General features: G+C 40.0%; 1 protein-coding gene across 5 annotated transcripts in view; it reads right to left on the minus strand.

The window, feature by feature from the left end:
- Positions 1-24,661, minus strand: part of TBL1X (transducin beta like 1 X-linked) — a 199,551-nt gene that overhangs the window by 69,556 nt on the left and 105,334 nt on the right. The gene's annotated exons all lie outside the window — the stretch shown is intronic.

Raw genomic sequence — 24,661 nt, forward strand, 5'->3', positions numbered from 1 at the left:
ATATAAACAGCAAAGTCTATAGATTAAAAGGCGCCATTAAAAGGGAAGCTTTTTAACCTACTTTTTTAAAGCTAAACAGCCTAAAAACTAAGATGAACTCAAAAATCCTTGGGGAGTCAGAGACAGACATGACATAATCTAAGTTTTTCATAAAAAAAATCAGCTGAATACTTCTCAGGAAGGATTTTAATCTATTATGACACACTTATTAGTTAGAGCAGATCAAATAAAAAAGCACTCCCATGCTTAAAAAATCAACACATAGAGAACTGGAGCCTAAAATCCATACAAACAGGGTTTGAGAAGCTTTTAAAGGTTTTAATGCCTAGACAAGAATTGTTTCCTTGGAGAAGAAAATAATCCTGTGTCATTGGCCTTCCCTCTCAGAAGGATGCCAGGGAAGCCAGAGGTGATCATAAGGGTTGACAAAGCTGTCAGTCGTGTGTTTACTATCACAAAAATGTTCTAAAAGCCAGTGAACATCAGTAGGATTTTGGGTGCCTAAAGGCTTGAGGATCTGAGGTTCAAAGAGACCTCGGAAGGCCTGTAGTCCAAACAAAAGCCAGTTCTGGGGTCAGACCAAGCTGCTCAGGGCTTGGTCCAGTCAAGGCTTGAAACCCTCCAAGGACAGAGGTGGAACAGCGTCTCGGGGTGACCTGTGCCACTGCCTTGCTGACCTCACAGGGAAACGGCTTTTCCTTGCACCCAGCCTGAAGATCTCCCGTGTGAACTCGTGCCCCTTCTCTCTCAATCTCCCTCTCTGCACCGCTGTGAGAAGACCAGGCGACCACTTCCATCTCCTCAGTGACATCCGGTAGGCCATGTGGGGCTGTTAAGTGCCCTGAAGCTGTCCCTTCTCCAAGCTGACCCAGCCTCTCTTCACAGGGTGGGTGCTCCAGCCCCACCACCTTGGGCACCCTCCACAGACAAACCCCCCGGTCTGCCCATGTCTGTCTTTGGCGGGGTCCAAAACTAGATGTGCTATAATGAGTGCCGTGTAGAGGGGGATCATCCCTTCCCTTGATTGACTGGCTACACTTACGCTCAGATAGCCCAGGGTTATTTGTTTCTTCTGGTTAACACAGAGAAATTACAGTAGGGTTATAAAGATGCAAAAGCTACATAGGGCTTTAAAATGAGCGTCAGTATCCGAGTAATTGAAAGTAGAAGTCTTCTTCCAAATTGGAACAGTCTTACTCGTTACCATCTTTACTAATGTATATGGACAAATCATTTTCGTCTGGAAAAGATATGCGGAGATGTAAATGGGGTAATACTCAACACTGACATGCTTACCGGATCTTCTACGGACACAATAACCAAGCGAGTATTTTAGCCATACAGCTCCTGTAATGTAATTCTCACATGCTACTTAGCTATTGAGTTCCCTCTATAAGGAGGGGAAAGAAATGTGCCTGTTTCAAAGATTTATGTGCCTTCCTGTAGCCGTGGATTAGACACTTGCCTGAGGCTGGGATTCATTGCTTCAGATTTCCCTTTCAAATCTAGGCACCAATTTGTATCTTTGGCTGTAGGGAACTGACACAGTATCTTTATTTGAAAATAAAAAAATATAGGAGAAAGGTGGCAGCGGAAGTGGTATAAGAGATTTAAGAGACGAAAGGTTAAAGAATTCATTAAGAATTAGCAGGTTCAAACTTGCATTTTCCAGCTCCCAGGAGAGCACACTTCACACCTGGTTACAGGTTGTTGAAATGAAAACTCTGAGGAGCAAAGAACATGGGAGTCATGAGCCAGAAGGATGGGGGAAAGAGAGATCAGTAACTCCTTTTAATGATTCCTTGCTTATTGCAGATATACTGCAGCTGGATAGTGAACAATCAACATTTTAATTTTTCAGCATCGATGAAAAAATATACATACTATGTATGAGTATTCACATACCACTTACTCAATTTTTATTAATCTTTTCTCTCCTCACTACTATTGTTTTACATGTTTTACATTTCCTTATTAAGGAGAGATAATTTTGGTCTCTTTACAGAAACTCAAGATTCTTTGTAGTATTATGCAAGAAGCAGACATCAACACCTATATTTAAGTATGACACGTTATAAGCTTATATTATCACTTATAATTTCACTACACTTTAACTGTTTGGACTGTAAAGCTCCATGGTGAGTGTGTGCCTCAGGCTAAATTTCTTTCTGGAAGGCATAAGCAAAAATAGTTCAGTCATTTCAGAGAGCAGTTGGGGAAAATACAGTGTTGCTGATATTTATACAGCTGTTTCAATGAGAATCTCTAGTGCTTCCATACTTTGGAGCAAGGACTTGACATTTGGCAGAGAGGTTGCTCTGATGGCGATGTGCCTTTTCCATCACAGTGAAAATCCACATAAATTGAACTAAAATAAAACCCCTGAAAACACTACTTTTATGTGCACTGCACAGGTTTGTTGGAAGCCAATAATTAAATTATCAAAATATTACCATTTCACTAACTTTGCTGCATCCTGAGGCAACAGGAACTTAGAGTCTTTTTACCTAAGGGGACACAGATACATCCTGATGCAGAAGCAAAGGTATGGGATGGGACAGCAGGCTGTGGAAGGCAAAGAGAAATCAGGGCTACAAGCTGACAGATCACTGAGCTGGTTTCACTCATGCATGCAGTTCTGCTGATGTCCTGTCTCCAGAGAGTAGAAAATACCCTTTCTTCCCAACAAGTACTTCAGAGGAAAAATAATTATAGCCAAGGTATAATACTGATTTTGAAACCTCTCTGCTCTCTTTCATATTATATTTTATCAGCAGTTTACTCCTGAACATTTTGACTATGTGGCCTTTAATGCCTTTTAGCTGTATTTATTAACAACCTTATTTTTATTGCTTTTATGAGTTAAGGATTTTCCTCCCAGGCGTTCAATTACAAGTCTTAGTTAGACTGGGAAATTCTTTAAAAGAAAAGAAAACAAAGTTGTTGTGTTTTTTTCCCTCCCAACTGAAAATAGATTATTTTTTCCTCTCCCATTTGTTTTCTGTCAATTTATAACACACTTAACCAGCATAGCTGTTTGCTTATAAGGACTTGTACTTCACTTTGGTCAAATTTAATCTGAATACTGAAGAAATTTTTAGCATTCAGTGAACTGCTAATATTTAGTCAATTCCTCTGAACATCAGAAATGCATATAAACACACACTGTTTAATGCATGGTCATTCCCCGGGATTGGAATTAAATACAGAAAAGCAACAGAACGTTTTCTTGTCATTAGCACGTATTTAAAATGCTGGGTTTTGAGGAAGTGCGTTTTTAAGTCTTTTCAGCTGTCACTGAACAATATTTTGGTACTATAAACTGGATGAAGGCAATCAAATAAAATCATCAGCGAAGAGCCATCACTTCAATTTTTATTCACTGCGAACTTGTACAGAGCTGATCTGGAGCTTGAGAACAGGGACATGCTAAATCCTACTGCCTACAAAGGAACCAAAGATTTATTCATAAGAATTTCACAGATGACGCAAAAAATACTTCCTTTCTTTCCTTTACTGACAGCGGCCTTAAAACTTAACCTGTTGTTTAGGAACGCTTCCAACCTCACAGGTCTGAAAGACATTTTTCCCCACTCAATACGTTGATGCAAATGAGCTCCCTTTCCATCAAAATTCTTGTGAAAGATTTCCTAAGAGAGGGAAAGGTTTGTCCAATTTTATTTTTCTTACTAGTACATTACCGTTATGTAATAGCATTTTGTTCTCCCTAAGAAAAGGAGAAGACATGTATATCCTACCTAAGAAGTTAACGGTACCACCCATTAATGACTTTTTATTGTTCTGTGTTCTCAAAGCGCTGTTAAAACATGAACTCATACATCTCAGATGTTTCTGTACAAGTTTTGGTGTAACGCAGAATTTCTCAGGCGCTTATTACATGTCACCAATGGTTTAACCATTTTGGTTATAAGTCACATCCGTTCTCTTTCCACGTGAAGGAACACAGTGCATCTGTTATGGGGATAAATGCAAAGCAAATGTTTCACAAATTCAGATCTGTAACCTCTGTGATCATTTCAGCTCCTAGTATGGAGCACAAAATCATTTTGACTGATACTCAAAAAGCAACGTTATCCACAATCTTACTAGTTCCACCTCATACGAATAAGCTATACTGCAACATAACCTGCCAATAATAATACTATGTAAGAATGGCTCTTAAGAGACTGAGCAATCCTTCTGACAGAACATATTTAAAAAGGTCAGAAACATTCACCCTCGTGTCAGCTGTTTGCTTTCCCCACCAGCCTTGTTCTAACCTGGCTTTGAGTTCATCCTGATTTTCCCTGCCACAATGGCAGCAGAGAAGAGCAGAGAGTAGAGCTGCATCCATCCTCACTGATCAACTTCCACAAAGCACCACCACTACTGCAAGGGGAGCTGGCATGCTCCGGGCCAGGTGCGAGGGCTCGGCAGTCTCCAGGTGACTGATCTCTGGGCTGAGTCGCACATTGTTGAGTATAAAAACAAGACGAGGTGGAAGAAGGAAAAGCTTGAGGACAAGAAGTCAAATATATTTCTACCAGCATGGAGGAAGAAATAAATAACAGACCAATCACTGACTTAGAAATAATTCCAGTGAGTCGAACAGCCCCTTGAATGGACGCACAGCCTTGTTATTTTATCACTAAATACGTGGTCCGGTTCCTTCTATTATCAAAAATTGTAAAATATTCTGTAAGACATGTAGAGTCACTAGGATGCAATGGATATTAAATGAAAGCCTTAAAATTATTTTACTTTATGGGAGCTAACCAGTGAGGGAATAATAGCATGTCTCAATACATCAATTGCTATAATCACTTTTTCAAATAAAACCTTTGTTGCAACTGCCTTATTTTTAAATTGGGGCAATTAGTTCATCTACAGTGAAACGCACAACTTCTGCTTACTTATTTTTCCACAAGGATCCTTTTTCCTTGTAAGGACATTTTTATTTGAATTTTGTGCTCACACAGTCATTTAAAACTGACTTGCAAGAATGCCTATAAAGCGAAGCTAAGGGGTTTAAGCTTTTACACTTGCTCTCTGCAATGAGTAATCCAAAGGACAGAGGCTTCTTTATGAAAGCAGACAGCTGAACCAGAGGAGAGGCATCATAAATGTTTGCATGTGGCAAGCTCTGCGCAGCGTTTGAGCTGCAGGGCTTCATCGATTTCTCAGGGGACTGGCAGCAAACTGCAGGGTGAGAGGGCTGCTTGGTAGAACTGTGTGCAAACTTTTGGGGGTGTGGAAGGGAAGCTTCAATGAAACGGCAGAGACACAGTGAAGAAGCAGGAAGCTGACAGAGCAACCAGAGCTGGAGGTTGAGGAGGAACAGCCTAGGGAGAGCAGTAACGGGTGGGAGTGCCGGCTGAAGTGAGGCATGGTTCTGAGAGCAAAGACATGGCTTCCTATTTAATTCTTGCTGTTTAATTTCACTCTCCAATGGTATTTAGGAAACATCATTTACTTTGGTTAAAGGTGAGGTTATAAAACTGAAAAGTTGCACAACTGCTTCTTCCTCCCATCTATATGCCAAGGATTTCACAATTTCCTGCAACATCCACATCACTTTCCTGCAGTGAAACCACTCAAAGGTGCTCAGAAAAACTGGGGGGGGGGGGAAAGCCCACTTAATTTCCCTCTCCTCTCAAGACTATACATGAAAAAAACTTGTACTCATTCAGTTTAATGAACAGGTTTCATACGAGTGGAATCTGTGCCTATAACCATACCTGTAACATAACTGAATAAGAAATTTTCCTAATATTCAACCTAAGCCCCTCCTTGTGCAACTTAAGGCCATTTCCCCTCATCTTATCACTTGGTGCTTGGGAGAAGAGACCGATCACCACCTCGCTATAGCCTCCTTTAAGGTAATGGTAGAGAGCGATGAGGTCTCCCCTGAGCCTCCCCTTCTCCAGACTAAACAACCCCAGTTCCCTCAGCCGCTCCTCACAGGACTTGTGTTGCAGGCCCTCCACCAGCTTCGTAGCCCTGCTCTGGTCCCATAGGTCCAGCCTATCCAGAGCCCTCTGCAGAGCCTTCCTACCCTTGAGCAGATCGACACTCCTGCCCAACTTGGTGTTCTCTGCAAACTCACTGAGGGTGCATTCAATCCCCTCATCCAGATCACCGACGAAGATATGGAAGAGAACTGTCCCCAGTACTGAGCCCTGGGGGATGCCACTTGTGACTGGCCTCCAACTGGGTGTAACTCCATTCACTGCAACTCTTTGGGCCTGGCTACCCAACCAGTTTTTAACCCAATGAAGTGTACACCCATCCAGGCCTTGAGAAGCCAGCTTCTTCAGGAGGATGCTGTGGGAAACTGTGTCAAAAAGGATGGACCCCATGGTACGGAGCCATGTGGGAGCAGTTCCTGAAGAGCTGCTGCCTGTGGGCAGCCCCTGCAGGCTCAGTTCGGGCAGGACGGCATCCCGTGGGAGGGACCCCACGGGGAGCAGGGGCAGGGAGGGACCGAGAAGGAGCAGCGGAGACGAAGTGTCAGGGACTGACCGCAGCCCCCATTCCCCGTTCCCCTGCGCTGCTTGGGGGGAGGAGGTAGAAGAGGGTGGTTTTGTCTTGCTTTTAGTTCTCACTGCTCTAGACTGTTATCAACAGGCAATAAATTATACTAACCTCCCCATCCTGAGTCTGTTATGCCCATGATGGTATTGGTGAGAGATCTCTCTGTCCTTATATCAGCCCACGAGCTTTTCTTCATTACATTTCCCCCCCTGTGCTTTGGAGGAGGGGGAGTGAGAGAGTGGTGTGGTGGAGTTTCATTGCCCATCAGCGTGAAACAACTACACACAGCAAACACTGTTGTATCTCAGGAAAAATATAAAAAGTTCCTCATGGTATGGAATATATATCCCCTATGTTTCTCTTCCATGTGTGAAAGAAGTGTATCATTTCTCTTTATACAATAATAATAGTAATAAAATAATAATAAACAAATGTAGGAGACCAAGGAGCTGTAACTACATCTCTAATCTCATGTTAATTCAGAAACCAAGCCCCCTTTAAAGTCGATTTTCCCCAGCTGTTCCTATTCCCCCATATATTAGCTTAGATTTCAGCTGAATCTGGAGCAAGCCAACTGGCTGACCAACTGCGGTGGGGTGGGGTAGGCAACAGGCACTGGGGACACGATGGCTTGGGCCTGCTGCGTCTCTAATCTCAATCCAAGTTCAAACATAAAGTATGAAAGATAACATAGATATAGTTAGTTTTTACTGAATTAATGTGGCACATAAGACTTTCTTACCTGGGCACCTGTTCTGGCAGGTAATGTAAGTAAGAAACAGAATTAGCCATTTGAGGACTCACAAATCATTTAATACAAAAGCACCCAGCTCCTTCACACTAATACTTTCTCTTCAGTATAAAATAGCAGTTTTGAAGTCACAAATGCATTATGATAATTAATGATCAGTATTAAAAACAAACAAACAAAAAAAACAGATCAAGGAGGTGGTTTGTGATGGCTCTTTTAATAGCATACTTTTTGACAGCATCTGTAGTTTTTTCCTACATAGAAAATTTGCAATTGAGTTTCACTATTTATGGCTATTTCTGCTAGTTTAGGAACCTTCTTTTTAGACCAGGCTTAAAAAAAAAAAAGATCAGGTCCATGTTACCTGGATTTAAGTCAGATGTCCTGCATTCCTGTAAGTCAAGCAGAAAAATCCAGTGGTGCTTCCTAAACCATATTCAAACAAGATCATAACAGTGATCATTTGCAAGATGGCTGAATAAAGCTGACTGGCATGTGGCAGAATGTAGTAACTAATCCAACAAATCTGGTATTACTTCATTTGAAACCTTCTTTCTACAGATGCGAGTTAAGTTCTGCTATCACTCTCAGCCTGTTCCAGAACCACAAAACCTGAAATGTTAAGGTTCTTGTAAATATTTTAGGATTTCCAGTCTGCATAGAAATGCTTCAGTTCACACAGACTCCTTCAGGGCATTCAGAAGCCATGTGGTCCAAAGGCTCCTTGTGGATTTAGTTCCATGAGATACCAGGCCGTTCCCAAGGATGAAAAGGAGCCTGGTAATTTCCCAACAAACTCGACGTTGTTTTGCCATTTCCTGAATGAGCATATCAATCCTTGGCCACCACACAAATCATCTAGTCAGGACAGGCTATTTTTATAGTTCCCAGATGGTCTCTATGTACTTTCACGCATGACATGCGCTTCACAGGATACAACCACTCTGGCGACCTTGGTGCATGCGAAACTCTTCTCTCCAAGTAAAGAAAGGTAGGAGCTGTGGTGTGCACATGGGTCCATCTATTCATAGCTATGTCATGCACTTTAGCTAGCACTACATCATTTTATTTTCACAATGTACCTTGGCATTTGTCATTGGCAGGAGTTCAATTTGTGTCATGAAAAATACACTGTCTCCAGTTTCAGTTCATTCCAGTTGTCTGCTGCTTCCAAAGGGAAATGTGACAAGCAATTTGCATTCAGGAGTTGATTGGTACTTTTGACCTCAGCCCCATATTTTGACAGAGAATGCTCAGCAATATTACCAATTTCCAAAATTATATTGGAGATACTACAAATACTCAGCCTTGCTATGTTAGAAGAGCTAGCAATGAAGCATGACCTGAACTCTTGCAGAAGATTCCCTTGAAGCTGTCTTCACATAGTCTTGGAACTAACAAGAAAAAGTATCTGGATTTTTCAGATTCAAGTACTTAGGTTTCAATCACAGTTTTAATAATGGCCAAACAACCAACTACATCTAGGAAACCCAGCGGAAAACATGCCACAACTTACGTTCCTTTCTGGGGATAATGGGTTATTCTTACATGTTGCTGCTTAACAAAATGGGTAATTTACAACCTGTACACAAATCACACACAACAGATACAAATGGTGTTAGACCATGCAATAAACCAACAATTTTGATGCGGTCAGGATGCTTACAGCTTTTCACACTACTGAGACCCTAAAGCACAGCAAAGAGTGACTGTTGCTTGGGGGACCAGTGTGAGGGTGGAGCCCATTTTGCAAAAGTGAACATGACTGTTTATCTGCACAAGAATATTAGCTACAGGGGAAGAATTTTAAAAGTGTCCCTGGTGCTTCCATTGCCCTCTTTGGCTCATTATTGTGTAGCTCCAGGCCATAACCAAAACCAAACCACACATCAATGGATGATATTGACATATGACAGAAAAGGCTTCCAGACTTGGACTTGCAGCTGAGACAGCATTCAATAGCTTCTTTATGACAACTATTCCAGACACCCACTGGACCAATTTTCATATTCTGCTCCAGTTCTGGGCACTACATAAACTTACAACAGCTTAAGGAGAAGCTGTCAATGATGGTGATGAATGGCACATAGGTTTCAAATAGGTTTGTACAAAGAAGATGAGGAACATTTTAGGGAGCTAAAATGAGGAACATTTTAGGGAGCTGTGAATATAAGGTCTGCTAAAGTATAAAGTCTGCTAAATATAAAGTCTGCTAAAGCCACATGACACACAACATGAAGGGTGCAACATGCCTTTTCTCCCTCACATGGAACAACATAGTAATTTTAGTACAGTGTTGTTATAGCAAAAGTCACCAAGAAACTTTGTTTTTGCTCCTTTAGGGCCACAAGGGTAACCTCTGCTCTGGGTGCCTGAAGGTCAAATGGCACCTTCCAGTATTAAATTCCTTGGTCTACACCTTGGCAGACAACTGACGTTTTACTTCCTTGCCATCAAAACTCTAGTTTCAAAAACAAGCCTGGTACTCAATACAGGCACACGTTAATCTCTCTGACCTCAAAACTAAGGAAAACAAATGCCCCTGAAGAAATTAAAACAAGAAATGCCAACCTTCGGTATCTGAATCAGGACTGCAAACGGGGCAATATTCTGTTACTGAAAATTCGGACACACTTTGTTTGGTTCACTTAGCTACAGAAGCTGTGGCTAAAGGCAGAAAGAAACTCCAAAAGGTACATATGTATTTGAGGCAAATCCTGACTTGCATGCCCTTGGCTCTGGCGCTTCGCTCCTTGCCCCGAGCTGCTGCCTGCTGTGGCCAGAAATCTGCCGCGGCGGTGGCCCGGGCATGCGGCACCAGCAGGGCCCCAGGTGCTAACTGAGGTAGCGGGCCGTGACAGGGCCCTGACGGCCTGGCACTCGCACTCACCACGGGCACCGTGGCTGTCCCTGGGCCCCTGCCTCTGGGGACGGGTCAGCCCTCAGCCGCTAAGTCTGAGCTCAGCATTAGATGGTACCCTAATGGGAACGGCAGCAAGTGATAAAAGCAAGGGGATGAAAATCAGGATGGCCAGCTCTGAGGCCTGTCTCTGTCACAGATTCGTGTTGCGGTTTATGCCTGAACTACGGTTTTCTGTCAGCTCCAGCCAGTGAGAGGGAACGTGGCTCCAGCCAGTGCCCGATGAGACACGAGTGCCACTGGGCAGCAGCAAATGCCCCAGCCACGGCCCCTTGTGTCATGGCCCCGCTGCTGCCACAGGAAAGGCTTTGACGGCATGACTGAACGCCATGGGGATGTAGCACGAGCTAACTCTTGCCATATATTAAAAGGGGCCCATGCACATGCTGAATTATTTCCCTCTACTTTACTAAGGAGAAAAATCCCTTTTTAGAAAGAATTTTGAGAGTGTTTTATCTCTCTCTTTAGCTATAAACTCAAATAACATATTTTGACCACCCTTAGAATTGAGTTGGATGATAAATGGAGTCCATAGTAAACCCAGTGATTAATTATAAACTGTTAAAGTCTGTTTGTGTTAGCATAAAAATGTGTATTAAAAAGACTTAGATTTGTTTTCTTATCCTACACAACCACCCCTTTCCTTAAAAAGTCAGAACTATTCCAAAATTTAGTAACAGCCATGTGCACCTACGGAGAAACACAGTATTATCCAGAGAGAAAATCCTTCGCTATGAAGTCTGACGTTTCATCTTGTATAATCCCTAAGCTGTCTTTGTGCCGGAGAAGAAAAACAAGCCTTTAGTACCGAAAATTACTGCATTTCCTTGGAACCATAATTTACTTGTAAATAAAACCATCATTTGAACACTGAAATTAAGAAAAAATATTTCAGGCTTGCTCCATATTACCCTGTTGAAGTATGGTTTGTAATTCAAAATAATGAGATATACTAGGTCATTTAAGCTGAAGACTGATTCCTGAAGATCATAATTGACTCCCAATTCCAACTCTGCAACCTTGGGAAATATTAACTTCATCTTTTTACTTACAGCCCACTGTAAAGTGTTTTATAATATTTCATTTAGGAAATCTACCTCACCAGTATTTTCTGATAATTAACTAGACAAAAATTAAGGAAAAAATGAAATGAAAAACAAAATGGTAGTGCTAAACTTATCAAAGGATATAAACCACCACATATCTTTGCTTTGAGATACATCATCATCACAATAATAGAAAAATGACCCTGACTTTGAATTCAAGGTTGATTGAATTTCGTCACACTCTCAACCTTTCAGCTTCCTGTTAATTCAAATTATTAATTGGCATATATCCAGAAGGAGCAGAGGAGGGGAAATCTAATTTGTGTATGTACTTACACAAGTAAAAACTTCCTTTACAATCGCTTATCTTCCTATTCCCTCTGTTCATCTTCCAGAAAAAGCAACAGAATGAGAGCAGAAGTAGTTTTTAGTTCAAAATGATGAAGTGCTGAAAGTATAACAATTTTTCAGCAACTGCAGAAACACATATCCTTGCCTTTTTTTCTCCCTTTGTTTTCATCACTTGTATTAGATATATTTTAAACACTGCACACCACAGCAAGTCCCTCAGACGGAAGATGTAAAGGCAAGGCTGCCTTCCCATAAAAGTTGCATTTGAAGCTCTACGCTAAACCCGTCGGGGTTATTAAAGTAAAGGCTGAGACGCTACGGCTCTCAATGAAAGCAGAGGCATGACAGTGCTTCCAGTGTACTTACAGGAGCTCATCTCTTGCAGGTCTAGGGGAGGCAAAGTTCCAGAGGAAGAAGAGGAGGGATGCAGGAGCTAGCACACAAATAGAGAGAAAAGCTGATTTCTCCACTTTCTCAGTTCTATCTTTCTTGCATTACCTCCCCCGATTATTTTTGTCTTTTATCGTTTCTTTGTTACACTTTTAGAATTTCCCTATTTCCCCTCAGGGTTTGGGGTATTCAGAACTGAGGTTAGCTTTATGCTGGGGTGGCTGAAACTTCGCAGTTTTCTATTTCCAAGACACAGTTGACTAAATTTGGCAACATTTACAGTATCTGCTGAAATCAACACCTGACTTCCTCTATACCAAGTAGCATTGGCTAGATAACTGACATTAAAAAAAGGAGAAAAAAGAAAAAAAAAAAAAAGGTAATCACTGTCATCTGCCTTGTTTTGATATCAGTCACTTTTTACTGCTACCATTGAAAGAGAAAACGGTTATACGTAGAAAACATACAATTCAGACTCAGTTGTATTAAGTTATGCTGGCATTTAGAAGGGCTGGAGTTAAAAGTAGTCCACAATTTTATTTATATGCCCTCAATTTCTTTCCTTAATGAAAACTTGATGGTCGAAAGCAGAGAAACTTTGGTGGTTCAGCTGACAGTGGCAAATGATCCTAGGAGGATGCACGCAACTTATTTAGTGGGAGAACTCCACTATGGGGAGCTCGGATACAGTCAAACAGAAATACTACAGTACCGTGGTCCAGCTGATGAATTTTTCACTCCTTGCTACATAGCAATACGAAAAATGGCACTATGGACTTTGGATTTCATGTTGCGTTTTGTGATATTGTTCCCATGCAAAATGCACTTGCCTTTTATTGGGTCTATCCGGTAAGTGGGAACCAAAAGTCAACATGCATAGTTTTTTTCCTTGCACATCACTACTAATACGAAGACGTCTTAAAGTGAATTTTGCTCAGATCTTTGAGTGCAATACCTCTTTTGCAGTGTCACCGCCACAGATAGAGATGAACAGCTGTATCTGACTGAAAATTACTCAACCATTCTACTGTTGAACAGGGAGGAGAAGTTACACCTGGCTGTCTGGCGTCAGTGCTGTCTCTGGCTAATAGTCACAAACACAGGCAACAGCCCCTCGTTACTACGAGCAACAGCACCAGTTCCAAGTACATGCTGAAGACAGTCGTAAATCAAAGATTTAGAGCCACAAGCTACACAGTTACTTCGCAGAATCTGCATGCAAATTAGAAGGTGTAATTTAGCCTCTAACATAATCAAATGCCCTTGAAAGACGCAGGGAGTAACAGTTCATTTCAGTAGGTCCATCACCCAATCCTAACATCTACAAATGGGGGCATCACTAAGCAAGGTACCCAAAAGCTCATTTTTCAGTTGTTCCCCTTTCCCACATCTTTACAGATTCTGAAATAATTCAACCGTTCTGCCTGCCTAAGAGCTAAATAATTTCAATTGTAGCTTAAACTCACTTGGAAAAAAAGATGCACCCTGTCATCACTTTCCCAAGCCCTGAGGGTTCTGCAAAATCCAGTCACATCTGCACTGCATACAATAAGTAACCACATCATGTTTTTAGGTCTTGACCACATCCTTTTACCTCCATTTCAGTTTGGCGGGCCTAATTTAAGTAGTGGTTTACTAATTAGGTGGAAAAGCACTAAAAATGCCAGCAAAACCAAGCAGAATTCAAGTCCCAGTAGCTATTTTGCCTTCAGTGGTCGCTTCCTTAGCTGCCAGATCGAAGGTATCACAGACGACACTCACACAGACAGCAGAACTCAAGCCTGAGGATTAGACACAATTAGATGCTGCTGATGAGCAAACCAGAACTTGTCGTTTCAGCTTTTACAAAATGCATGGGAAGCAAGAGCTTCATAAGAATCCTACTGACAGCACGCTCTGTTTTCACTCCTAAGTCTGTTTACTTCATGTTTACTATGTGGAGAAGGTAAAATACAACTGGGTGTGTGTGTGGGGGGAAGATAGTGTGTCACTGTTTTTATTCTCACACTGGACGAAAAGCCTCACAATTATGTGAGATTACACACCGTCCACAAGGAAATCACTGTTGTTCTCAGCTGTTAAGTTGGAGTCAATAGGAGGAAAAAGTCGCTGTTGTTTTAAAGCAATGACCAAGTAAGTTTTTATTTACCGTCTATGATCCAGTAGGAAAGAAGCAATTTCTAAGGGCAGAATGCTAAATTTGTGTGTGCTGTATCAATTAGAAACCCTACGTGTCACCCAAACCCACTTCTGCATTATTCTGTATTGAACAAAACTAAACTAAGAGAGGCTAATTAATATAAATATTAACATGACAAGACATAGCATATGATAAATTGTTGTTGGTTTTAGTGTTTTTTTTAATGCCCAGTCTTTAGGCTCAGATAATACAAAACACAACAGTAGGAAAATGTGATCACAGATACGTGAATTTATCTGTTATATCAGCGCAGCCCTAGTTTAAAGCAGTTTAAATGAGCTTTGATAATGAAAGGTGACGGAACCAGCTCAAATGGTGCAAGTGATTTGATTAGCTCCATGCTAACCATCATGGGTAGATTTAATTTAGAGCTGAGTGATCACGTCTGACTGTGGTAAACAGCTTAGCATCTGCCTTCCAAGGTAACATCTTCATATGAGAGAAAGAGAGATTGTGATCTGCTACGTTCACAATTTTGTAGCTAAACCCCCATTCTCTGCAAACATATTTCAAGCTTTTGGTGTCTTCTCAAGACAAACAACTACAATAAAGAGAACTATGCAAGCTTCTAGAACACCAAGCAATCACCTAGATGAATATAATCTGCTGTTTAAACTCCCTCTAAATCTACTGAAAAAAGTATAAATTAGAATTACGTAAACAAGCCCTGGGGCTGAGTTTAGTGGTCAACTAGAACAAATGGGACAAAGCTGCAGCAAAAGCCATATACCTAAAATAATTCATCAACACATCAACTTCAGTAATAATGAACATGCCATAGTACTAGAAATTTTATTTTCTCCATCCCTGCAGAAACAAGGCTACTCCTATTTTGTTCCCTCTTTTGAAGCAACACACAGTTCTTCCCCTGCATGGAAACAATGCTTTGAATCAATACAAATGCAATCTCATCTGTCTCCGATAGATGTGTGCGAAAATTTTAGTAACAGAAGCATTATGTAATGGTGGTGACACTCACCTAACAATGAATTATTAATATTCTCTCTACTGTGAAATCCATAAGCAAAAGTGACTTTAGAGTCAAGATGAGAACATTTGCAAAAAGGCTGGATTTCTAAAAACCTCCAGCAAAGTTGCCACCCTCTTTAATCACAGCACTGCAGGCAGACAGCGATTACAGGACTGGCGACACAGTGAGAAGAGAGAGCTCTGAGAGACACGGCACAATGAAAGCTTTGGGGAATGACCGAAATAAGCACTTGCAAGAGAAACCGAAATTCTATGGAATGAGATTTTGGAAATTTTCAAAATATTGATGGAAAAGTTAATATGAAGGGAGAGAAAGATGGTTAGTTTATAGAAAAAGAGGGAAAACAGTCGGTAAGCTGCTATTTATGTCTACCACAAAATTGGTACTAAGCAAAAACAACAGGCTTAGTCTATCTCAGATAGATACCAAGTTTTCCCTCATTTTTGGATTTCAGCTGCTGTAGCTAATCAAGCATCTATGGACTGGAAAAACTTGTAGGACCTCATGGCTCCAGCCTCCCAGCTGGGTTTCGGTCAGACCATTTTTTTCTCCCCTTCCACTCAACTGCACTGCTCTAATTGCTTCTACTGATCCTCTTCTTCATCCCTCAGAGCACAGTCCTCAGATCGATGTCACTACAGATAGCTTTGCGTCTTTGACTTTTGCTGCTCTGACCTTGGGCTATTTTATTTCAAACTAGTATTGAATTAGTTACGTGCTTTTTTGAATGATCTCTGCATAGTTTTAGACATGCACTTATGGGGAGATTTTTCATTCTTCGAGCTTACAAAGACTGTAGTTATTACCAGATTTTCAAAATGTTATCTAATCAGGATGAATTCAAAAAATTTGGGTCTACCCTTAAGCAGATAACTTGCAAAGATATGTCCGTATCTAGAGAGAAATGTAATGCATACATAAAAAGGGAAGAATGGTTTCTCCTGTTTACTACTAAATACAGATTAATCAATTTGTTTAAAACAGAGAACAGAACCACCCCACTATGATTAACAGCTTGACATAAAGCTAGAGTTGGTAAAAATAAAAGGGGGGGGGGGGAATATGGGAATAATAATGTATGATCTAGAAAGGTCTAAAGCAGGGTTTTGGCAAAACATGGCTGGAAACAACCTGCTGGCATATCAGATAAAATACGCCTAAGGCTAAACTTGCTATCACAGCTGAACTTTTGGCTCAAAGAAGAAAGAATTTGGAAAAAAATCATGAAATCATGAAAAAAAGTGTAAAAAGATGTTACTGTGCTAAAACTTCAGCAAGAAATCAAGAAATTTTAAAACATGGAATTAATTTCCATTTGAGGTCAACAAACATTTTGAAGTAAGTAATTAAGCCTTAAATGACCAAAGCTATTTAATATCTGTATTCATGGAACAGAACCAGATAAGTAAAAAGAAGACACTGTTTCATTTAAGGCTGAATTGCAATGTTTATTCAAAAGGTATGCTACACCCTTGTTTTGTGCCAATAAAAGGATTATTGTTTTTGCCTGATGATGCTCACTTTTTAATATAGAGCAAAAGCCCCTTTTCAAAGTCAAAGCATATTCATGTATTCATGCCAAATCTTTTTTGGAACAAATTTCGTAACTTGGAAGCTCACAGGACAAATAAGCATACTTTCTGCATTTCATTTCTCCACAGACATAAGAAGATATTCTAATATTAAACAAGTATTTAACATTGAACGTATTATTAATAAGGCAACATGACAAAATGTTTCAAGTCTACTTTGAGTTTATATGGGACGCGATTCAATTCCTGTAAAAAAAGCCAACAGCTACACTTGAATTACACCCAGATTTCCCCAAACTAATTTTACTGTGCTATCAGCATTGAGCAGAAGAGGCAGAAACAGCAGCAGCACCTCCAAGCTAAAACATCAGAAGCAGCATTAGACTGCTCAAGATGTATTTACATACCATTTGCAAGCAACTCCTTGCTATACCATGATCCAGAAAAGTATTTCTGAACCAGCAGTCCAGAAATTGCCGTTAACTAGCATGGTAGGAATACTTTTTAAGATGGATTGCTGTTTTCCTAATCTTGTCAACTACACTTAATGGGACATATCCTGAACACATTTTTAGATAAACCAGCTAGAACACAAGAAGTTTGCCTTAATGCTGTGGCGATTGGAAGTGGGGCAATTGATTTATGAAGGCAAAAATATACCAAGAAGTTGCAAAATCCTACTAGAAACAAACTGCAAGCTGATCTTTTGGATATTATACATTTTTCGCAATAGTGTACCTAGACAAAGGCTATTAAATAAATAATAAACTATGTAAGTATATAATTAAAATACCACGGACAGTTCATATACATGTAGTTCAGTATAAAAGTAAGAACATTATTGCATTTGCAGGCCAGTTCCGGCTCTGTCCTGTTCCACCTAGACGTGATCCTGTGCAGGGTGCTCTGGTGGCCCTGCCTGAGCAGGGGGTCGGAGCGGATGACCTCCAGAGCTCCCTGCCAGCCTCACCCACGCTGTGACTGTAACTCTGTCGGGGATGTAGCTAGTTCATTAAGGAGGATCCCTCAAACGATGACCTGAAGAGAAGCTTTAATTGTTTTCTTTTCCAGTACCTTCTTAGAGGCTAACGTCAGGTTTTGCGTGGCAATTTATACTACATTTCAACGAAGAGAGAAAATTTCTAGCCAAAGTCTTGAACTCAGTGGAATCAGTAAGAAAGCTGCCAGTGACTTCAGACCAGCTAATAATGACAAAGATTAGTACAGACCACTAAAATACAAACACTTTAAAACACTGTATCTGCCTTTTTGTTTATAAAGAATTATCTGAGTTAGACTGGCATCTTTTTTGTGCTGTGGGGAACCAGGAGTATTTTATACTTACAAAATCAGATTTACGATGTTGAATGTAATCACTCTTTAAACATATGAATATACGAATAAAGAAAAAAAGGATGTTCTTATCTTTCTTCTCTATTTTCCATAATGGCATGGAATGGTGATTAAGATGAATCATTAAATGCAGAGACCTTGATTATTGGGGGAACCAAAGAGAGACTAGAGAGAAATTGTTTTACATTTCCTTGATCAGAAATGCGCAAGCATGCTATAGAAGAAGGTTCCTGTGATTGATTATTCTGTTTATTAGGACTGGAAGCAGGCTAGATAAATGGGAAATTAATTTGTGCATGCATCACTTGAACTGAGATTATTTAAACTGATTTAAGTTGACCATAAATAAAATTCATGCTAGACAGATTTGGGATAGTTGCTAACCTACATTGTAGCTCACAGAGTAGCCAACACTAAAACGTTAACCACCTCATATGGAATAAAAACTACAAAACAGCTTTGTTTTATCACAATGGACACATTGTTTGAAGAAGTCCCTTTCCATTCCTCATACATCTTCTGAGTCGGTAAAAACCATAATAAAACCCAACGTCCGGAGCCACATATTAGAAAAAGGAGCGATCCTATGCAGTCCTGGGAATCCATCTCACCAGTGACCGTCTGCAGGCAACGTCGATTATTCGAAGGGCTCTGCCGAATCCGTGCAAAGCACTGCAGGGCCGGCTGCCCTCCGCAACACGGAGCGAGCAGCAGCAGCAGCGTTTGCTTCTGTTGGGCAGCTGGAGCTCCCCGCCCGGCACAGCGGGACGCTGCCTCGTCTCCCCCTGCCTGCTCTGGAGCTGCAGCCTCCCAGCTGCCTCGTCGTCCCAGCACGTTGCAGCTGAGCTCAGCCGACAGTGGCTGGACACCGACTTTGCACCACACGGTGCGGGACGCCCCAGCACACTGCTCCTGTGGCTCAGGTGCAGGCTCTGCTGTATCTTACACCACCACGGCCTTCTCGGTGATACTTCCTTTCCAGCTGTAACGCTACAACAGCTCTACCAACTCTGCGTAATCACATTTACGTAAGAAAAGCTTGGGCCAAGGTACCCCGTTACAAGGTCAAGTGCGAACGTGTGACCTCAGTGTGTAAGTAAAAATGTTGTACCAGCAATGACACGCTTGCAACACCATTTTGATTAATTATACCTCAAATCTCACAAGTTCACACTGAATAATTACTTCTTAACTCTCACGACTACAGATAATTAAACTTTTGAGGAAAAATAATAATTTGATTTCTTTTCACTTGCAGCGCTTGAAGTAAAGACTGGACAGTAAAATATTATGTGAAAATCCTCACAGGCTGACCGAAGACTGAAATTCTTCACTACAGCTGATAAAAGGAACTGATGCTAATCCGTATACCAGGCGCAAATCTTGAGCACATGCAATCTATACAGAAACATGATTATCAATAATTTGTATGAATTCTCCATTAAATCAAAGCAGTTCAGGTAGAAATAGCCCATACAAGTAAGTAAATGGCAACACAGATCCTGTGCATCTAAAATACTTCACTTACAGAGAACTTATTGAAAGAACATGTATATTACGTGTCCTTTTTCTCTGTGGGATGAACCTGGGAGATGTTCAGATATTTAGAAGTATGTTCAACTAGACTGCTCATAATAATTCATTTTCGACAGAATAGTGTGATAAAAAAAAAGAATTTAGTTTAAAGCAAAGGCTTCAAGTAAACAAACATTTGAAAGGCAGAAAATCCTGGTCTTCTTCAGAAGGAAACTGCTCTAACTCTATTTGGGAAGCAGCAGGTTCACTGCTCATACATACTTTTTCATCGCGAGTAGTTTACAGAAGATATTATGCCTCTGGTACATGCCAGGCACACCAAGTTTTCCAAGAGCGCCACAGCCTGAGCTGAATCCATGAGGGCAGTGAATTCCTTCAGTTCTGCCCAGACAAGTCAAGCAGGCTTCGGGTGGAGGAGAAGAGTGGCTTGGTTGCGAGGTCTCTGCAAGGCACAGCTCTCCTTCCCCACCATCACTGCGCGGCCGCTCCACGCTCCCAACCTGAGCGGTGGCAGATTTCTAGAACAGATTTCATTCATACCTCGTGGAGGTACGCACGCACCTTTGACATAGTCTGGAACTCTGGGTAAACTAAATACACACTTTATTAGTGATTAGCACATAAATCATCTTTGTCCAGACTTTGTATTTATTACTAGCACTTTCAGGTGATTGACATGATGAACATGGAATCCTAACGTGCTCTGCACATCAGGTACAGAGACTGCAGGACGGTCAGACCTCAGTCTTAAAAGATCTGAGTTATGCCTTAAATAATCACAAATTTAGTTTAAAAATCCAAGGATAATGCATTTTATCATCTTATTTTGGAATGCATCCTCAAGACTCTCCACTATCATCAAAAACCTATCATCAAAAAGAGTAGCAGTAGATTGAAATACTACTATTATGAAAAAGCAAGGCTCAAAACAAGGATCTCAGAAGTTGGCCATGACAGCAAGAGTAGCTTCCTTACCTCTTTAGCACAATGTAAAGTCACAAAAATTGTTACCTATGTACAAGTTCATAGAATCTTTAAGGTTGGAAAAGATCTCCAAGATCATCTGGTCCAACCATCCCCCTACCACCAGTATCACCCAATAAACCATGACCCTAAATGTTCATGTTCTAGCAAGATATACTTTATTCTGACTCATCTACAAGGTCAAAAAAAAAAGCAAAAACCTGATCAAATAATATTTTCATGAACTAAAATAAAGAGTTCAGTAAACTGATGCACCAACTAATAAGGGCAGTATCAGGGAATATGCAAACATAACATGGTTTTAGACCTGAAATAACCACAAATGATAAAGATAAACATCCTTTACATTTCTATGTTATTTTAAAATATGCTTACTTTTAAAAATATTATGCCAACAGTTCACTATTTTTCAGTGAACAGTGACTTGTAAGAATAACTTCAGAATAATGAATAACGAACGCCAAGCAATCAAAGCGAATAGTTCTTCTGTAGGCCCACAGGCTCTGAATTACTTGTTGACTATATCTGAAAAGCAATCTTAGAAATCAAAACCAATATACAGTTTGTTTACCAAAAAACAAACAAAAAAACATTATAAAGGATATAGTTTGAAAGTAGCTTGACTGTTGTAGTTCATAAGTCTAAGTGACCTACGAAATGAACTGGTAGGACCTACTGCCAACAGTACCCCTTTTTACCATAAAGAAAGTTTCTCAGTTTGCCTCTGCACTACCATGGATAAAGTTCTAAATAAATTAACACGAGGTATGGAAAATCCCTAGTTGTAAAAATGTACAGAAGTTGTTAAGGAATAAGTATGCATAGATGTATTATAATACTTTTAAAACTCATACATTTGTAAGCCAACTGTTTGACGACAGTTACTTTAACCTTCCTTGTATGAAATACAATATTCTCATTTACAAAGATGATGCATACTTCAAAGAATTTCAACAAGAAAACTGTGTTCGTGCAAGTGCAGTACTAAAGCACAGGACTGAAAAAACTTCTGTAGTCCAGTCCCAGGCAAAAGGGTAGATCTACTAACAAACGATCACTGACTATGCAAAATCTTATTGACTTTTTATGCTTAATAGCTAAAGAACATTACAACTCTGTACAAATCAGAGGAATAAATGAGTACAACATTTTCTCGATAGCCAAAGGAGCCAAAGTCAAAATTAGATGCAGGAACAGACCCCGGGGAGGCTGAAAAAGCTGTACAGCGCACAGGCACAGAGTACTACACTAAGGGCAGAACAGGAAGAGACTCTAGAAGCTGTTCTCTTTTGACTCTAAAACTTTACCCCTGAATTAAGAAAGATTACTCAGATGAGAGAGAGTACAGATCCTCTTCACTGCTGGCTTCTGTGAAGCATTATCTATGAAGATAACAAGACACAAAATGCAAAGTTCTTCTTCATTAAAGTAGGGATGAGAATTAGCAAAATAACATGATTTTACCTAACTTTATGCTTAATGGCTCTCACAACAGTGGCAAAATTTGTTTTATTTATTTATTTATTGTTTGTTTGTTTCCTTAGACCCTCAGAAATACCTGCTTTAGTCATGCAAAAGCCGGTAGCTTTTTGGTTTTCCTCTTACTGGTTCAAATAAGAAATTGCTCCAGAACTGTCTAAGCAGATTTGCACCAGCTGCTCCTAGTACCTCTCCAAAATCCAAGAAAGGGTTTCTACAGCACTCGATGCCGTGAATTTGCATGAATTTCTTCTGCAACTTCTTTCTTTGAAGCATGACATTTTCTACCTATATTGGCTCCATCTTCACTGTAGACTGGTGAGAGCCATTCTCTTCGGGAGACGGTGTTACTATGAGATGGAAAAGTGCTAAAGCACATATCGTCAGTTCAACTTACATCATCTCTGGCTAGAATAAGAACAGCTGCACATTTCAGAAAGAAAGATGTGAAAGAGGTCCTGGAGATCTGCCTGATCTTCTAAGTGACAGAAAACAAGAAGTAAAAAGACTGAGGATCAATTATTGGCTATGTTTCTGGTGAAGAGTTGACAGACTCTGGTCTTTGGAACTGCAATTCATATCCATGGAGAGAAGGAGCAATATTTACAGAGTAAGCTTCATGTCAGTGACATGTGGTTACTGTCTTCGGATAAGGATGAGCTAGGGCAGGCAAAAGGCTTCTAAAGTAAACTGTGAGGTGTTACAGAAACAAATGCAGTACAAATTCAACCTTACATATGGCAACCTCTGTGGAGGGAAGGATCAGAGGCCTGAGAAGCAAGCAAGCAAGCCTGTAAACTTTTATTTAGAAGTAGATACTATGTATAGTTGCTGTTGCTTCAAACTACTGGGGAGGTCTCCACAATTAAAATATTAAAATCATAATTTTTAACTTTTCAGGAAAACTTGTTATTAAACAAAGCAAGGAAAAAATAAATAGAGGATGATACACCACATTGATGGTACCATTATCTCCCCAAATTGTTGATAAACCAAGGGCTTAAGATCTTGAATACACATAGATCATACACTAGCAGATCTCAGGAGAATATATTGTTGGTAAGATGAGATAAAGTAAGCCACCAAACCGTATCAGAAAACTGGGCCATCTACTCCGTAAGAATGTATTTGTGAAACATGAAAATAACTACAAAAGATTTCCATCTCAGATGTCATCTAGAAATAACACGCAGTCAGTAGTAAAATGTCAGCCACTCCTAAATTTTGTTCCTAAAATACTTTTTCAAACACCAAAAGGATAACTCCATTCTAGACCCGCATATTCAGTATGTAAAGATTGGTTAATCGCAAACATGTAAGCTCGTTGGCCCAGTGAATCTGAGGAAAACTATACATTTGGGATACAGTACAGAGATGAAAATGTGGAAGGACTCTCCCTACCCACTACCAGCAGGGACCAAAGCCACTACTAAAACAGTCCAAAAAAATGGCAACCTGTGGCAAAAGGCTTACTTTAGTCCTGCATTAAGGCCATAATTAGATTGAAATACACACATTACACATGACAAAAAAAGTATTCAAAGACTATTAATTTAAATAGGAAATTATCAACCGATAGTCTCCAACTTCTGATTTATGTTTTAACAGAATATAAACATGCTGTGCTTTTTAAAAAAAAGAAAAAAAGACAAATATTTTTGTCTCTGTAAGTAGAAAAAAACATTTTTACAGATGAGGAGGCCATTAGTAACCAAAATGAATGTTAAAAGACAACTTTAAATCAGCACACCCAGATAATTTGTGCCTTAGAGTCTTAAAAGTGTTTGAGAGTATCATTTCAATGATGCTAATTTTCAATACATTATGGAACACCAAAGAAATTCAGTAAGACTGCTAGCATTTTCTGCCAATATTTGAAGCTGGTAAACGGTATGATATCAGTAATTATAGAGCTCTAAGCCACTATTAATCTCAGGCAAAACAACTGACAAACTGATAAAAGATAAATTCACTGGGAAATGATATGAATAAACAGTCAACACCAGTCAACAACATTTTGTAGCAAATTGGTCAATACAGCACAAAGATGGGATTTAATCATCTGATAAAGTTATGAATTTTGGTCAAAAAAGTTACTTCATAGGTGAAACACAGAGACTTTTGAAAGGCATGTACCTTACAGCCACACATTCAAGATTAAGAAATCTGTTCTCTGTATTATCAGTTGTACCAAAATGTGAGTTAAATGGATTAAGACAGAGACAGATAAAAAATAGTACTTGTTGACAGAAAATAATAACTGAAGAAGAGTGTTCTACATTTCCCCAATAAAATCATCCAGTAGTAGCTCAACATTAGCTGAGTGTAATCACTGATACAAAAGTAAGGATAAAATATTCTTGATAGCAGTTATGACAAAGAAGGTGGCACATTGGTTAATAAAGGTAGCAGAGTGTTTACTCGGAGTAGTATGCACCAATTCATAGGATGGGCAAAGTGTATTATAGCCACGTGGACTTATGTATCAAGAAAGAAAGTAGGTCATACCCAGAGAATGGTGCACAGAAACCGGGGACTTAAAAAAATAATAATACAATTTTCATGTCACAGAAACAATGTAATACAAATGCCAG

This window comes from Anser cygnoides, chromosome 1, assembly GCF_040182565.1.
Source record: "Anser cygnoides isolate HZ-2024a breed goose chromosome 1, Taihu_goose_T2T_genome, whole genome shotgun sequence".
In the NCBI taxonomy this organism is placed as follows: domain Eukaryota; kingdom Metazoa; phylum Chordata; class Aves; order Anseriformes; family Anatidae; genus Anser; species Anser cygnoides.